This window comes from Coregonus clupeaformis, chromosome 19, assembly GCF_020615455.1.
Source record: "Coregonus clupeaformis isolate EN_2021a chromosome 19, ASM2061545v1, whole genome shotgun sequence".
NCBI classification, from domain to species: domain Eukaryota; kingdom Metazoa; phylum Chordata; class Actinopteri; order Salmoniformes; family Salmonidae; genus Coregonus; species Coregonus clupeaformis.
Window position 1 is genome coordinate 26302252 of NC_059210.1, and position 6939 is coordinate 26309190.

General features: G+C 41.8%; 1 protein-coding gene across 2 annotated transcripts in view; it reads left to right on the forward strand.

Annotated features, from left to right (window-relative positions):
- The window catches only part of LOC121531764 (kelch-like protein 25), a 44115-nt gene extending 38197 nt beyond the window's left edge, over positions 1-5918 (forward strand). For both annotated transcript variants that reach the window (XM_041837196.2, XM_041837198.2), the window contains one exon: positions 2674-5918. The gene's annotated coding sequence lies outside the window, so the exon portion shown is untranslated. The remainder of the gene's footprint in view (positions 1-2673) is intronic.
- The last annotated feature ends 1021 nt before the right edge of the window (positions 5919-6939 follow it).

Consider the following 6939-nt stretch of genomic DNA (forward strand, 5'->3'; position numbering starts at 1 on the left):
GTGCCACGTTGAAAGTCACTGAGCTCTTCAGTAAGGCCATTTTACTGCCAATGTTTGTCTAGGATTGCATGGCTGTGTGCTCGATTTTATACACCTTTCAGCAACGGGTGTGACTGAAATAGCCAAATCCACTAATTTGAAGGGGTGTCCACATACTTTTGTATATAGTATATATACAATTTGATTCACAACTCGCCAGGGCGCACACACCTGAATGCACTCATGACTCCTTTCTATGCGCACCAAAATGACGATCTGTTTCTCTGAATTCCCTTGTGAAAGCATAACACTAAAATCGTATTTTATAACTTAGCTAGTCATGTTTGCAATAGAACAAGCTTTCAAATCATGCCCACCTGACCCAGATTGTGATTTATAATGGACCGTTTTTGGATTGCATAAACAACAACAACAACAGTAATTGTGTGATGGCGGGGATACAGGGTTGTGTTCCAAACGAAACAACTATAAGTGTGCTTGCTCTAGTTCCTGAACAGCTAGGAGAGCTCAAAAAAAGCACCTTACAGTTGAAGACTCTTCTTTGAGTCATAAAAGTGCATTGATATTGCTTAGGAACTGTGCACACTTTGGATAGGTATGTGCCACTTGGAGACCCCAGTTAGTCCTCTCACTCAAACCCTTACAATGTTTTATTTCTTATGTTGCACCTACCCCACATTTTCCAGGAATAATCTTATGTTACTGAATGTATCCAGAGTATTTTCAGATTTTGTTATCGACAAATGCGGCGAAAAGTACAGTAAATGTAAAATGCACATAAAATCAACAGTGTAATGTTTGGATTCAGTCTTGTCAAGTGAACTGTTGTGTCCTCACCTTTTGGTCTAATAATCTTCCCATTATCTCCAAACTGTTCCCTTTCAATTGCTATCATGGTTATGCATATGCTTTTCATATTTCTTCTGTAAGAAACATTTCAATTTAGCCCTATCCATATAGGCAAATTCCCATGAGTGTAAAGGCTTAAGACACTGTATGGGGTGTAAAAGCAGGATGTGCAGAGATGTTGCCAACACAAAGCATTGGTAGACTTGATGGAGCCTTTTTGGCCTCCACTTCCAGGGCATGTTGCATCTTGTCTAAGAGCTACACAATCCTGATGCAGAAGGAGTTAAAACATAATTGGGCTTAATTGTCTGTCTTCTCCCTGTACTCATTTGTTAGTAGATTCCTTTACATGCTTTGAAGGTTGATACTGCAGGATTACTCAAATATTATTCCCTCTTTTTAAAGCGCTTTAACTCCTTTCATTACCAGCAAAGCAAAACTCATCGTAGACTGTCATTTTCGGTGCCGTTAAGCTTCTTAATGGAGCAGCAATTTTGTACAAAATTAAAACGACTTCAAGATTCCTGGAATTTCATTTCATTCCACATAGATCATTGCTTTTCCTACAAAATTATTTTTTCTCCGAATTTGGTTTATTTCTGGAGTTTGTTTTTGGGATGACAGCCGAACAGAAGCGAAAACCTTTTTTTCCAGCAGCCCCTTGTAGGAGGGGGAACTTTTTAATGATAAAAACTCACATGCTGTACGTTATGCTGTTTTCCAATAAATATGCCAACCTGAGAGAAACCTTATTGCTTTATTCATGAGTCCCTGTGAACAGATTTGAATTACATAAAAATTACTGGCTGTGACAAGCCCTCTATATTAAGTGATTTTAGTGACTTCTGTAGTGATGATCAAAGAGGTGTGTAAGCACAGCAGTGCAGCGTGTGGATTTATCCTTCCCCTTGCTACCTGGATGCACCATAATATCCAGTACACCGGTGTGCTCTGAAATTGTTTGATTGCTGCTATTTAATGCCTCTGCACTCTCAAAGGGAAAGGATTAGCATTAAATTGGAGTGCAGTGAAAACATGTCAAGGTGACGCAGAGAGGATTAACGGTGCTTAGCTCGGAGGGCCGCAGAGGTGGGATGAGGGGCTTCTCTTCTCCAAATCCTCTGGGGAAACGCTCTGCTCGCTGCAGGGCAGGCTGCTACTGCTGAGAGCGGCTCACAGAGGAAGGGAGACGTAAAGAAAGCTTAACTTCAAATCCTCTGCCTCACTCTATAGGACCAGGAGAAAGAGAGAGGCACAAAGGAAAGGCTCTCACCATCTCATTTAATCCAGATGCATTCTAATTCTAAATGCTTTTTTTTTTTTATCTCGCTGGAGGATTTTGGAACCAGTTCAACCTCTCTAGTGTGATTTCACAGCCTTGTCGGAAGTGTGTAGGCCAAACTTGAATTAGAAACTGTACGCATGTCCTAGTTCTAATACCTGTTTAATGTAAGGGGGGGGGGGGGGTTGCCTCAAAGCCAAAACCAGAAGAATACAACAGCAGATGTACAAGCTGTGTGCGCCCGTTTGCCAGGAAAACTCATGCCTCTGTCAATTCCGCACACATTGTTTATGGGGAAAAAAACGCCTTTACATGACGAGGATCTGCTTGAAAACCAACTGTTGAACTGCATGATTATTGTACAGTAGTCTTACTGTGAACCAATCTTTTGCACAACATGAATGTACAGTAATCATCTTGTACTTACACAATTCAGAACTAAGATGGCTTGAGTCTGTATTTCTCACTGGAGCTGTTTTGTCGTTTTGCAGTTTTCTCCCTCTGAGACTTGGGTTTCACTGTTTATCCACCTCTGTTCACAGGTGTCACATGTTTCCGGCCATAGTGACTGGCAGAGGCTTGCTAGGGCCTGCCTGCCCGCAGCACAGCGTGACGTGTGTCCATCGGGTGACGGGTGTGGTTCCGCCAGGGTCGCCAATTCCTGCTCGCCCCCCCCCCTCAGATTAAAGACTGTTCCAGATTATCTGAGCTGTGCGTGGTCCAACGACAGAACACAAGGTCCTCCAAGAGGGATGTCATCAGCTGGCTCTACTCCTTCATAGCACAAAGAGACATCCACACCATGCTTCCGAACAGTCTTATCCATGACCATGGAGAGAAACAGACACTTTATATACAGACCACTGACTTGGGTTGGGTATATTACTCAGTATTTCTGACTGAGGCCATTTTTAAATGTCTTCTTCTTTTGAGGGATCCACTACTAGATCATTCCACCTCTCAACCCGGGTGAAATAGCCTCAAGGGCTGATGTGTTTTTGTAAATGACAGTTGATAAACTACAGTAAGCAGGAACACTATCCGTTGTGGTGCTGTAGGCTCTCAGCACACAGGATTTATGAACTTGCAATAGCAAGTCAACTTTATAAAACAATGAGATATATTACAAAAACACAAAAAGTATCATCTACCTTTCAGGGGAAATCGTTTTTGTTTGTTTTTTAAACTGCTTTTTGTGACTCGGCACAATTAGCTGTTGTAGACCTTATCATTTGAGTATTTCTTGACAAACAATACATATGTATTCATTGTGGTTGATATGTGATTTAGTGATACAACATTTGCACTTGGCACTAAACATTTCCCACTGGGCACAGACGTCAGTTCAACGTCTAGTTTTGACTTACATTTGTTGACAACTCAAATGTAAATTGAATGTGAAATCAGCTGAAGATGCCACCATGTCATTGGATTTAGGTAAAAAAAAAAATGATTAAACTTCATATACATTTCTGGGGGGGTGAAATTATGTGGAAACAACATTGATTCAAGCAGTTTTTGCTCAGTGGGTTGATAATGGGTCAATGAGGGTACTAACCTTTGATACTGGGAATTTTTTCTCTGAATTTGGTTTATTTCTGGAGTTTGCTTGTGGGATGACAGCCGCACAGAAGCTACAAACTTTTTTTCCAGCAGCCCCTGATAGGAAGGAGAACTTAACAGGAACTTTTTAATGATAGAAACTCACTTTTAAACAGCAGTTTTCCATGTGAGGGGTGCCTTTAAGGACTGTAATAAGGCCTCCTTGTGAACTGAATTCCTTGTGCCTAATACTGGTAGGAAGGTTTGTCATAATTTCACTCAGTGTACGAATAAATGACTTTTTGATGCATGTTGACTGGTTCCATAAGTACAGGGAAAACGGCTTAAATGAGTGCCTCAGCTTGCCGTCTTGACTTGTGTCACACCTCTAATGCAGACATTCCAGAGGGCTTTGAAGTAGAGAAAATCAGCTTATGATAATAATTAGAGAGTTGGCTTAAGACCAGTGGGGATTTATTCCAGAATGTCATCCCTTTTCTGACATGGTTACTCTGATGAGAATGTTAATAGAACACTTCTGAGTGAATGGGCACAGAGCTAAGTCAGCCAAATAGTAGAAGTAGTAGTAAGCTCACTTCACTGGCTATAGCAACGACAATGCACATATGTTCTCATGGTAGGTAAGATGAATTATTTAATGCAAGGTTTTTTGGAAGCACAGTTCAGTCCATATTTTATTTTGCTATAGGATTCAAAACACTATTACTATTCCAGTATGCAACATCAAATGACCCATTCTGTATTTTCACTTGTATATACAATCCTTCCTTTATGAGCACCAATATAAAGACCCTGAGACAAACCTAGCGAAGGCAACGGTAAGTTAGCCTTGCTCAGCCTGCTGAATACATTGTCTGCCTAAATGAATGATTTAAGGTTTTATTCATAACGCAGTTTGCCTAGCAATCCTCTCCTCCACAGGATACAAGGGTCTTATCCTGTAATGTTTGCACTGCTACAGTGAGAAGCTATTAGCACGACACATTAGGCTGGGAGTGAAAGGTGTGGAAGCGGACCACGACTGATATTTCCTGCTCCTTCCTGGCCCCTCAGGGAAAAGAAACACAAACTTTAGATTCTCTCAGCTTTTTAAGGTGAAAGGAAAGTTTAAAAACAAGTATAATCCCCAGGCTCCAGCCATTAAAAAAAAATAAAGTCAAAATGGGTATATTCCTTTAGACGTTCACTCATCATCCTTACATCCGTCCAAATAATAACACCCACCCAATCTCCCAGTCGGACTGTCAGTGACAGTATGGCCACAAGGTTGCTGCGTCTCTGTTTATAGCCCATTACAGACATATTTCCCCCTCCCCTTTAATCAGCCTGTGTGGCTGTCAGCCCAGAAGCTTTAGCAGGAGTTCCAAAGGCAGCCAAGGGCACAGGCAGGCGTTTCGCCAGGCAGCATAGCAAGCCCCCTGGGCAGGTGGAAGGTGAGTCCTCTGCCAGGAGACGATCCGACCTGCCTCTCAGCCGTCTGGACAGACCACCTGCTGCCCTACATCATCACTGATATCACATATCATCCAATATCACCCTCCTTCCAACGCACATAATGTAGTGCCCTTAGGGTTCTATGAGGGACTGCTAATATCACACTCCTTTTTCATTATGACCAGTTAAGATTGTATGTGTTCAATGACCTAGTAGATTTATGGGCTTGTTCTGCATGGGAACTACAGCCAGGTGTTTAATTGGGATGGAACTGATCCCCAAAAATGATTAGTTGCTTTTCCATACTTATTTCACTGAGAAAACAGATAATTTGCAAGTATAAGCCTATGCTGTTTTCCATTCTAAGATGATGGCACAGGTGTATCACTGTACTACATAATGAGCTACTCTACCTAACTACTTTCAGGCTGCAGCACCTCCAAACTGCGAAATGGGATGGTCTGTGCATGACCCTAATAGCATGCTAGCGTTCACAGGGAGCTGACTCTCATTGAAATGCAGCAGCAGAGTTGTTCTGTTTTTTTTCCTTAGCTGCTTCATAATTGAGCAATCCTGGAGCATCCTCACTCATGTATATTTGAGCATATCCACTCCTCTCTTCCCAGTTCACAAAATCCCTCAAGCAATACTTAAATCTCGCTAAACTTCACAGGAGTTCAAAGTGCAACAATTGTATTTTCATGAAAGGCTATTACATAGTACATTGAAGTATTTTTGCCTACTGTTTTACTGTTAAGAAAAGAGAATAAAGAATGTCTTGTTTTTTCAAGCTCTTTTCTTGTATTTTCTGCATTTGCACAATGACTACATGCGTCAGTACATCCCCACCAATAAAGGAACCAGCTAGCAATAAATACATATCTCTCGATGTCCAATTATCTAGGAACATTCATCCATATCAATTATCTCTTGTCTCTCCTTTAGTGTTGCCATGTGCATCAATTTTAGGTAATTGGCATAGGAGAACTTTGACAGCTAGTAAATCTCCTCTTCTGAAATGATATTGTTCATAAGGCTTGAACATGAACAATCCCTTACCCCCGCAAGCTCCATGAAGAAGTTCACAGCTCTAGAACTCTGGGTGTCAACTAGAGTTATTGAAATTCTGAAATGCTTTGTTGTTTTAAAAGGCTTTTGCTTTCTGTCAACTTTGGAGTATCTTTCAATTCTCAATGAAAAAGGAAAAGGATCTGACGTATACTGTGAGCCACACTGTGGATGACCACCATATTGTGCACTATAATGTACATATAGAAGGCTAATAACCTGGAAGCTTCCCAGAGAGGTCATGGACACACACAGTACAGTTGAGTGGAGGAGTGATGCATGATGGTCAGTTAATCATCACATTAAGAGCACAGAGAGAGCCATTCACACTCACTCCTCGCTGTAATGCCAATCATAGATCAGGGCCTGTCGGATACTCTACCAGCTCATCTTTTATTTACCACTGATTAACAGAGACGAAAAAAAAAAAAAAAAGTTCCATTAGCACTATAAGTCAAAATAGGTCAACAACATGAGCAGCTAATCTCCCTCCCCAACGATGGGATTGTGACAGTGGTGTGCTGCTCTTAACCTCAATTGCTTAGCATGCAGTCCTGTTCTGCAGAAAGTCTATCGACCTTCTCTGTGAGTGCCTTGGATCCACAGACTCTCCTGGGGGTTGAGAGGTCAGCGGTCAAGCTGCAGGTTGGCTGCAGCCGCATTGTGTATGAGGGGTGGCTGGTGTTTCTGTTGTTGTGGAGCAGAGAGCAGCAGGCTAGGACTGGCCTGACTGCACCACTGGG